Source organism: Callospermophilus lateralis, chromosome 2 (assembly GCF_048772815.1).
Source record: "Callospermophilus lateralis isolate mCalLat2 chromosome 2, mCalLat2.hap1, whole genome shotgun sequence".
Classification (NCBI taxonomy): domain Eukaryota; kingdom Metazoa; phylum Chordata; class Mammalia; order Rodentia; family Sciuridae; genus Callospermophilus; species Callospermophilus lateralis.
Window position 1 is genome coordinate 30,280,404 of NC_135306.1, and position 11,279 is coordinate 30,291,682.

An 11,279-nucleotide genomic window follows, 5' to 3' on the forward strand; every position below is an offset into this window, starting at 1 on the left:
CTCTTTAAAGACTGAAAAAAATTCCAATCAGTTTGATACGCATTTAGACCAAAGTGTTGTAATTAGTTGCCACATGGAAAACAAATGGTAACACAAGCTGAAGATGACTCTTTAACTACAAAAAGACTGGTTTTACCATATCAGAAATAAGCATGAATTGATTAGTCTTAAACTGTCACCAGATGGGAGTCCCAAGGAGGTCCCCCAGAAAGGAGAAATAGATCATAACTCAGCCCTGGCAGGTTCTTGATTTACATCATAGGTAGAAATTTCAGGGCATGTCAAAAGTTAGGCTTCTAAAGAAGGTCTAAATTGTAATTTGAAGTGATGGAAATGATTCTCCTTTCTGTTCTCATCAAGGTAAGTACGTAACAAGGCAAATACCTTGAATACTTTTCCAAATGTTGTGCCAAGAGTGGTTTAGATGAGACAAGATTTCTATCTGAGATCAGGATGGATGTGGTGGTAATGGCAACCGAAGAGGGTCTGAAAAGATCACACATGTAGACAAATTGTGTAGTACAAAAATGCACACAGACATTCATGAAAATAGAAAATTATAATTTTCATTTTGCCAGTTTTGGAAAGTTAAACTATTGATCTAATTACTTCCTCTAAAGCCCTAAGCAACTCTTAATTCTACATTTTCACTTCCAAAGATATGACTTAGTTGAAACCAGTTAGAAAACACATGTCACAAAGACATATAATTTCTTAAATTTTTTATTGATTTTTTAAAATAAATGACAGAGGAATGCATTACAATTCATAGTAAACATATAGAGCACAATTTTTCATATCTCTGGTTGTATATAAAGTATATTCACACCAATTTGTGTCTTTATACATGTACTTTGGATAATGATGTACATCACATTCCACCATCATTACTAACCCCCGCCCCCTCCTTTCCCCTCCCACCCCTCTGCCCTATCTAGAGTTGTCTATTCCTCCCATTCTCCCCCTGCCTGCCCCACTATGAGTCAGCCTCCATATATCAGAGAAAACATTCGGCATTTGTTTTTTGGGATTGGCTAACATCACTTAGCATTATCTTCTCCAACTTCATTCATTTACCTGCAAATACCATGATTTTATTCTCTTTTATTGCTGAGTAATATTCTATTGTGTATATATGACACATTTTTTAATCTATTCATCTGAAGGGCATCTAGGTTGGTTCCACAGTTTGGCTATTGTGAATTGTGCTGCTATAAACAAATTGATGTGGCTGTGTCCCAGTAGTATGCTGTTTTTAAGTCCTTTGGGTATAGACGGAGGAGAGGGATAGCTGGGTCAAATGGTGTTTCTATTCCCACTTTTCCAAAAAATCTCCATACTGCTTTCCATATTGGCTGTACCAATTTACAGTCACACCAGCAATTGTTGAGCAGACCATTTTCCCCACATCCTCGCCAACACTTATTGTTGTTTGTCTTCATAATAGCTGCCATTCTGACTGGAGTGAGATGAAATCTTAGTTTTGATTTGCATTTCTCTAATTGCTAGACATGATGAACATTTTTTTATATATTTGGTGTTTAATTGTATATCTTCTTCTGAGAAGTGTCTATTGAAGTCCTTGGCCCATTTATTGATTGGGTTATTTGGGTTATTTGGGGGTTTTTTTGTTGTTTTTTTTTTGTTTTGTTTTGTTTTGTTTTTTTGGTGTTTAGCTTTTTGAGTTCTTTATATACCCTAGAGATTAGTGCTCTATCTGATATGTGAGGGATAAAAATTTACTCCCAAGATGTAGGCTCTCTATTCACCTCACAGATTGTTTCTTTTGCTGAGAAGAAACTTTTTAGTTTGAATCCATCCCATTTATTGATTCTTGCTTTTAATTCTTGCGTTATAGGAGTCTCATTAAGGAAGTTAGGACCTAATTCGACATGATGAAGATTAGGACCAACTTTTTCTTTTATTAGATGCAGAGTCTCTGTTTAATTCCTAGGTCCTTGATCCACTTTGAGTTGAGTTTTGTGCATGGTGAGAAATAGGGGTTTAATTTCATTTTATTGCATATGGATTTCCAGTTTTCCCAGCACCATTTGTTGAAGAGGCTATCTTTTCTCCGATGTATGTTTTTGACACCTTTGTCTAATATAAGATAATTGTTATTTTGTGGCTTAGTCTCTATGTCCTCTATTCTGTACCATTGGTCAAAGACATATAATTTAAACATCATTGAGAAAGGCATAAGAAAAGGCCCAGTAAAAGGAAGTTCAAATGATGAAACTTGTTAGGCAGACTTATTTTAATATCTTTCCCTATTTTTTATTTTTTGAAAGTTTTATGTAAGAATTAAAAAAAAAAAACTACTTGTGTTTAAAAAGACTTTTCAGGGGTGGTTTACCAAATGAGTTTGTAAGTTAACCCTTGAATGACTGGGTGAGATAACAACCCTAGAATAACCAGGTTTTTTAGAAAAGGCAGAAAGGAATAAATACAATTACTTAGGGGACCCAAATCCTCCAATTAGACTTAACAAAATAGAACAAAAATATATTAATATAAGTACACAGAACTGTGAGTTACCAGGAAAAAAATAAATAAAAGCTTAGAAAGACAGTGTTGCCAAAAATGAGAAGCATGAAGCTACTCTGATAAAAGAAGACATGAGACATGTTCATTAAAGGAGAGCACACTTCCAGATCAGATGAGAATCAAGCCAGATGTTCCAAGGAGTATGAGAGTTAATGTGGAGAAGGGCTGGCAAGTCAAAAAGACCTCTGGCCCTATGACACACAAAGACTTCTTCCTTTAGCCTGAATATCTGCTATGGGCTTGTACCCCATAGATACCTACTGGAGGACACTCTTTTGTCCCTCCTTCTTTTGTTAGGTGTTAAGATGAAGGACCTTAGAATTTGAACAGTGGCTCCCCAGAGTGGGAGGGAGTAAACAACAGGAGCAAATGTTTTTAGAAGGACTTCACCAGGGTGAGAAGCAGAGAAATTATTTTTCATAATAAAATTAAGATGAGTGGTTTAAGTCTTATTGGTGCCTTAGATTTTAAAGAGGCACTTTTTAAATCTGCTCTTATTCTCAAATGAATCTAAGAGTTAATTCACTGATGTTTACATTCCAGTATGGGTTGACTAAAATAAAATAAAAACTTCCAGGTAACCTTGAATAGAGGCAAAAAAGTCTTCATCTTAACTCTATAATGAATATAGAGGAGTTTACATACATATAACAAATCATAGCCAAAGCACAAAACAGAAAGAAGCAATCAGATAAACTTACCAAGTCAGTACTTCAGTTTACCTCCTGTCTGGATTGCCACACAAAATGTCACTCAGTAGGAGTCTAAGGAGATCCCTCAGAAGGGAAAAAAAGGACCTCAATTCACCCCACTCCCAACTTCTGATAAACATTTTTTTATTTTTCTTTTTCAAACAAATAAAATACTTTAATTCTCAATGTCTCTAAGATTTAAATCATAGTGTACTAAATACATACTTATTTTACACTTTTTCCATTTCTCCATGCAGTCATTGGTAACCAAAAGCTAAAACAGTTTTTAATGCTTTGATTAACACTTTTAAAAAGCACGGAATAATCTTCAGTTTTCTAATTAATTATTAAGATGGCTTTGCATGGTTTCAATCCTGCGTTACCATATAAAGTGAGGAGTGCTCTACTTAACATTTTCACCATGACCACACATCTAAATGACAGTTTACTGGATACAGAATTCTAGATTCCAAGTTTTCTTCTTTTAATAATTTGAAAACATTGGTCCATTGTCTTATTACATCCACAATTGTTGGAATAACTGATGGCAATCTGCTATCTATTCTTTTGTAGTCATGATCAGCTTTCATGTACTTAAATTTCACTGAAACACAACTTCTTATTTTTTTACTAACAAAAGAATACCTCTTATTTTGGCAACTAACTTATCTATTTTGTTTTTTGATTTGGAGGTTTGTTTTGTTTTCTCTCTTAGGAATTCCTGTTAACTAGATGATAAAAATTCCATTTCTATCTTTCATAACAGCTTTTTAAAAATGCTTTGTATATTGTTTGTTTGTTTGTTTGTTTTCCTCAGTTTAGTTCTTTTCATTACTAATCTGCCCCTCAACTTTCTCATTTGCTCTTTCACATATTCTTCGTAACTATATCCTTAATTTTTTACATTTTCTTTTTTTAAAACTTTTTATTTTTTATTTATATATGATAGTAGAATGTATTACAATTCTTATTACATATATAGGGCACAATTTTTCATCTCTCTGTATACACAGTATACTCTCACCAATTCATGTCTTCATACATGTACTTTGTATGATAATGATCATCACAATCCACCATCCTTAATAACCCCATGCCTCCTCCCTTCCCCTTCTTGTTCTCATTTGTTGTTATTAATATCTTCCTTTACCTCTTTCAGTATGTTTATTATAGCTATTTTAAATAACTTGTCTATTTGTTCTAATATTACCTCTTTCAGTGGAATTTGTAATTTGGCATATTTGGGTCAGTGGACTTATTTTCCCCTGGGTGCATATCAGGCCACATACTGGGGGGAAGACCAGTCCTCATAGCATTTCCTGTTTATGATAGATGAGACCTTAAATGTAATACCCCAGTCATCAAAAATGTCTAAGTCAATCACACTCACCTTTCTAAACAATTTCTCAGATCAGGGCTTGCTTTATTTACTTTTGCCTCCCAGAGAGAAATACCATTAGGGAAAGAGCCTTCCAAATTTTTGCTCAGCAAGTCCTGGGGTTTGGGAGGGGGAGCATGAAAAAGTAACTGACCACAGTCAGTCAAGCACATCAATATTCTCATTTCCTTTTAAACACAAAATTCTAGTCTGACTCTGATTGTACCATGAAGGATACCTAGGTCAGAGTGCTGAATCTCCTCTGGCACAGGCCAGCTTTGTTCCAAAAGAATGAGTGAAGCAAGAACAGAATTGTCATAGTTCCTTTCCTCCCACAATGATGCCCAGCTACTTCCTGCCACAAGTCAAAGAAAGACTTCACACAAGGGCTCTTCTCTTTCTTGACTCCTCTAAGGAGACAAGGGTTTGCTCAGTAAAGGGGTCAGCAGTGGAGCTACTCCAGCATCTTGGTAGAAACGTAAGCAGAACCTGCCACCATATCATCTGCATGCTTCTCCAGTTGCTTTCCATCATCCTCCAAAGTTTGGTTCAAAAGTGAGCTTTTAGGAAGTGATAGGATCTTGAAGGCTCTGGCCTCATCAGTGGATTAATTCATCCATGGATTGGTAAGTCAATGACATTAGTGGTGGTTTGGAAACTCGAGGTGGTAGAGCCTAGTTGGAGGAAGTAGGTCACTGGGGATGTTTTCTGGAATGTATTTCTTATTCCCAGCTCCTTTCTTCTCTCTCCCTGCTTCTTGACTGCCATAAGATTAGCAATGAACCAATCAACCATGGACTGAAATCTTTGAAACTATAAGCCAAAATAAATCCTTCCTCTTTTAAGATTTTCTTTCTTAGGTATTTGTCACAGCAACAAAAAGCTAACACATGATGGAATGCAAAAAATTATAAAACACAATAGCCAAAAAGCTTTGGCAACAAAATGTGCTATACAGTATTGGTTATTCACCCTCGTTATTGCATTGCTGACTTGGGGCTGGGGCTTGATGCTGCTCTCCAACATCACAAGAAAATATCTTACCAAATATCTCTAGCCTGGAAAAAGATCAAGATTCAAAATTTGAAGTATAACATGATTTTCACATCTTCACACCATCATTGTAAAATTCCAAATCAAACCATTGTAACATGGGAATCCTCTATGTATGCCCGTGTACAACACCTCTGAGCCACCCCTCCCCAAAGAAGACCCTTAGTCCTTATAGAAGTGTCCTGAAGTTATTCAGGGAATTCCTAACAGATGTTATATTAGTATAAAGTCACAATGAGGACAATAGCACAGACCTGATCAAGCATAGTTCAATTTGTTCCATTTCCACCTCTGATCTGTGTTTTTAAACCCAGTTGAGATGAGAGGATGAGACAAATGTTACCTTATTCTTATTGGTTCCTCCTTTCTCTTTTTAAGCCCTGATCTCAACCCAGACTCCCCTGTTCTTCTTCAATTACAAAACAAAAGCTCTACCATTTTAACAGATGCAAATAAACACTGGTGTAAAATTTCGATAAAGTCATCGCCAGCCTTAAGTAGCCAAAAATACTTTTATACACACACACACACACACACACACACACACACACACGGAGGGAAAAAGAGGGATAAGGAAGCATACAAAGATGTTTGCTATGATTGGATATAATCTGTCCCCAAAGTCTCATGTTCTGAAAGCTTGTCCCCAATTAAACAGAACTGAGAGGTGGTAGGACCTTGTCCTAGTGAGAGAAGATTAAGTCCCGAAGCCACCCATCCCTAAAACACTAATGCCTTTTAAATTTTAAGATTGAATTTGTTACCTCAGAAGCCTGTTGACATACAGTAGGTCAGACTCCCCTGAACCCCTCTCAGACACATGTTCCTTCCTCAGTCCCTGGTTCCCCTTTCTCTTTTTATGCCACATATGGAAAAGTGTGAGACCTTCACCATAAGTTGAGCAGATGCTGGCACAATGTTCTTGGACTATCAGAACTGCGTGCAAACTAACCTGCTTTCTTTGTGAAGTATCCAGCCCTGGGAATTTTGTTATAGCAACACAAAATGGACTAAGATAATGTCAGTACTCATTTAACCTGACTCATGAAATTTGATTTTCTTTTTGCTTGACTACACTTAATATTTTTTCACAATGAATATAAATTATTTGTAAAATAAGTAAACAGAATTCTAAAATGAGATATTTAAATCACTTAGCTTATTTTTTAGAATGACTATGTAGTTGTTGCCAAGAATTGGAGAAAAACATGAGAGGAAAGGAATATAAATTCCAATCACTGGAGCAAAGAGGCTAAACATAGGGTAATGAAGGTTGCCTACCAATTCAAATCAAGCAACTAAAGTTGTTGCTAAGTGGAATAGACCTTTTAGTCAAATCAAAATAATCCAAATGACATTGTGACTATAATAGTCACCTAGCATTATCTGCCAGGCTTGGAGAAGATTATTATGGCCCTCAGTCTCTAAAATGAATCCAATTCCTTTTTCTAAAATTTTTTGACATACTGGAGATTGAACACAGGGGCTCACACATGCTCTGAAAACACTGTCACTGAGTTACTTCTCTAGTCCTTTTGTTGTGCTCAAATTCAGGACCCCCAAAGACCACCAGAGACCAAGATCAATGTAAGCAGCAAAGAGGTGTTTATTGCGAGCTAGCTCGGTCCTCTGCATGCACACAGCAACTGGTGACACTGAGAGACCCCGAGCCCAGGGTTTGCAGCAGTTTTATACACTCTTTGGGAAGGCAGGGACCCCCACATACATCATAGCATCTCTTAGCAAATCATCACACACCGCAGGAAAATCAAATAACAACTCTAAAACATGATTAGCACATTCACTGGCGGGAACAAGTTGGGTAAGGGTGATTGGTCAGTACAAAAGGGGTATTCATTTGAACTGATTGGTTTAAGCCAAGAGGGGTGTTTGTGCTGAACTACATGGTTTCTCAACATGTTATCAATCACCATAAACTACTGGGAGTGTCATCTGGTATCCCAGGTATTTGCCTGTCTCATGCTGATTGGTGGCTGCTAGGGGGTTACTATGGGTCCCCACCTAGCCTGACTGAGTCAGGGACACCTGGCACAGCAGATCTCTCCTGTTATTTGTAGATAAACAACTTAGCAGGGTGGGAATGTGCCTAGGAGTGCTCTGTGGGTCTTTCCAAGGACAAAGGTCATGTCCCTTCCTTGGACAGGCTTTGCTCTGAGATAGAGGCTGGTTTTTCACTTTTTAATTTATTTATTTATTTTTCTATTTATTTATTTGTTTGTTTGTTTTTGAGATAGGTTTTCAGTAAGTTATCCAGGCTGGTCTCCAACTTGTGATTCTTCTGCCTCGGCCTTTCAAGTAGCTGGATTTATAGGCATTCCTAAAATTTTTGACTCAGTATTTTCTGTTTCCATAAAAAAGCAAACTAGTTCCCCTTCATTTGGTAAATGACTTTTCAATCCTGGGAAGATTTATAATTAACCATAGAGAAAAAGAATTAAATTAAGCCAGAATATAAATATTTTCATTTAATTTGGGAAGATATGGGTGTTTTCAAAATGTTTGAGAGAATCTGGTGCTTAGTCTTATGATTTTAAGTTGAAAGATAAAGGAGAATGTGACCAAGTGTGGAAACTACATAAGTTTTATGGGATTTTGAGAGAGAATCTGCAGTTGATCTTTGAACAATATAGGTTTGAACTGTGTGGGTCTATTTAAATTCATTTTTGTTGTGGTTTTTTATTTAGTTTGCAACATTTTGAAAAACACAGAAAAACCACATAACGTAAAAATATTAGAACATTTAAAAATTATGCATCTCATGAATGCATAAAATGTATGTAGATGATAGTGTGTTTTGTCATTTACCAGTAAGATTTGTTTAGAAGCCAAAGACCAAAGAACATGAAATTGAAATGGAGAGAATTATGAGGTGAACAATGATGTCCTTACCTTTCTTTGCTCTTCTGTCAAAATGCCAAGTCAGAGGGATGAAGGGTCTGGCTATTTCTAGATCCAAAAATGTTAGTTCTGGCTAATAGAAGTTTTGCCATAATAAAAATGGATTGGAATGTCTACTTTTGGGCTTACCCAAGATGATCTCTGATTTTTTATTTTCTTCTTTAGTAAGTGGGCAGAATCACAAGATTAGGTGATGGCTAGAGAACAGAAAGGACCAGAATACCAGTGCCCTTTCAGCTTGAGGGAGATGAGCACTTCTTACTGTTGACAAATGAAATCAAGACAAGTAATGGCCACTTCTCAGAACACAATCTGTACTGTTTGATGAAATGTTTCTGGAATTTTGATAAAGTAATAATTTTTAAATAAGGGTTAATTTTTTTTCTATACTGAGGAGTGTAGAAAATTTCTAGTGACAATTGCAACAATAATTGTTCAATGAGTTTTAAGATTGCAGGAAATTTGTCTGGTTATTTGGCTGATGCTTCTACAAATTTGTTTCAGTTCACTACATGTCAAAGAGTCAGCTTTGCAAAGAGGTGGGTCAACTTGTCCTACCTTAGAGAGCACTGAAATACTCTTAGTCACTAAACATGGAAAACCCACTGAGCGGTTTTTACTTTCTTTTTCCTCTCCATTAAAAGAATGGAAAACAAATATTCTCCTTGACATTCAAAGGATAGGATGAGTGAGGAACAGAGAGATAGATGGAAGCTATTGTCAGGATTCTAGTTGCAATTTGGGCAGTAGTTCTAACAGTTTCTACTATATTACTATTGTTGTTATGTTAATAGATAATTTATTATTAGTAGTAGCAGAAAGAAGTCCTTATATAGATACTTGCCAAAAGCATATCATGAATAAAAAATTAAGATTAATCTTTTTCTGTGTCCTGTTAAATAATAAATTTTTAAAAATTTAAAGAAATTAGCTTTATTATTAATTCATGAGTAAGGAGGTAACTCAAGAAATTGACGGGAGCTCTATTAAACATGACAAAACAGTTGGTTTTTGTAAAGTAACTTAATCAGGAACAAGAAAACAGAATAATACCAAAAAGAAAAAGATTGGTTAATACCAGGTTACTTTCCCATGAGGGCTAGAACAGAGGGGACTTCTTTATTAAAATTTGGTACTTTTTAATTCATTGCTGATAATCTCTTACTTTTAGGAAAAACTGTTTTTTTGGGAATTTTCTTGCTTCTTTAAAGTTTTGAGTTTGATTACATGGTACTTGGTATGTGTGACTCTAACATAGGAATCTGGGGATACAGAAAAAGCACCTATAAACCATTGAGTCTCTAAAGAGAAGCACCTATGAACCACTGAAATACAAGAATCACCCATGAACCTTTGAAATTGTGTTAGTTAGCTCTGTCTTGCTATGACCAAAATACCTGAAGATAAAAACTTAGAGGATGAAGAGTTTCTTTTGGCTCATGGTTTCAGAGGTTCATCCAACTCTATTTATTGCTCTGGTCCCAAGATGGGGCAGAACATCATGGCAGAAATTAGTGGTGGAGGAGCACTGTTCTGCTCATGGCAGCCAGGAAAGGGAGAGAGAGAAGAGAGAGAGGAGGGGACCACAGGGAAGATGCAACCTTCTACACCACTAGTGACACACCTCTTCTAGCCATGCCCAGCCTGCCTACAATTACCACCAAGGGAGCTCATTTAAACTAGAATGGACTAATTAGGTTACAGCTTTCATAATCTAATCATTGCCAGCATTAACACGAGAGCTTTGCGGAATGCCTCATATCCAAATCATAACAGAAATGCAAACAAGCATTCCATGAGCAACCAGTCCATGTTCTTGGCCCACACCCTTGGCCCATGTCCTTGCTTGCAAAAGTAACAATGCAAGCACAGAGAAAACTGGTATATAACTCCACCTTGACTCCTCCTCTAGTTCAACTCCTAGTTACTATCTTTCATAAATATTAATGCCCAGAAAAATAGGTCACTATAACTCCTTCTGGAGATGGCCTACATTCTCCCTTGAGTTTCTGTTCCTTGCTTTATCCCCAAATTTCATAACCTCATAATGGCTGGCATTCTCCCTTGAATGTGTATTTCTTAGTTTACCCCAGAAGACATCTCTCCCTTGAGAAAGCTAACATTCTCCCTTTAATGCATACCTGCTTTCCTAAATAAATCTGTCTGTACCTCTAACTGGTACAAGCTGAAATTCTTGTCTGTCATGTATAGCAAGTCCTATACATGTCATGTCCTAAGTCAAGTTTCCTTTCTGGGAACCCTAGTGACAACTCCATTTTGGTTTGGGTGATGGAGCCTGGTGCAGGAGTGCAGTCCAAAACAGTGGCCTCCTATACATTTTATTTAACACTCCAAAAGCCCAATTTTAAAAACAATTTTAAAAAGTAGGAAAAAGAAAAAAAATGCTGATTATAAGTGGTAACTTAGAGGACGCTCTGGGAAGGGGAAGTCATTAGGGTAGCTTTGCATGAGAACCAGGATCCTATAAACTTTCTTCTCAGGCATTTTCCCAGGCACAGCTGTCTCTCCCCTATCCTCAGAACTTTCCAATTAATTTTCTTTTAGAAAAGACTGATCATAGGGCTGGAGTTTAGCTCATTGGTAGAGCAACTTGCCTCACAAATGTGAGGCAATGGGTTCAATCCTACACCACATAAAAACAAATTAAGGCATTGAGTCCATATATAACT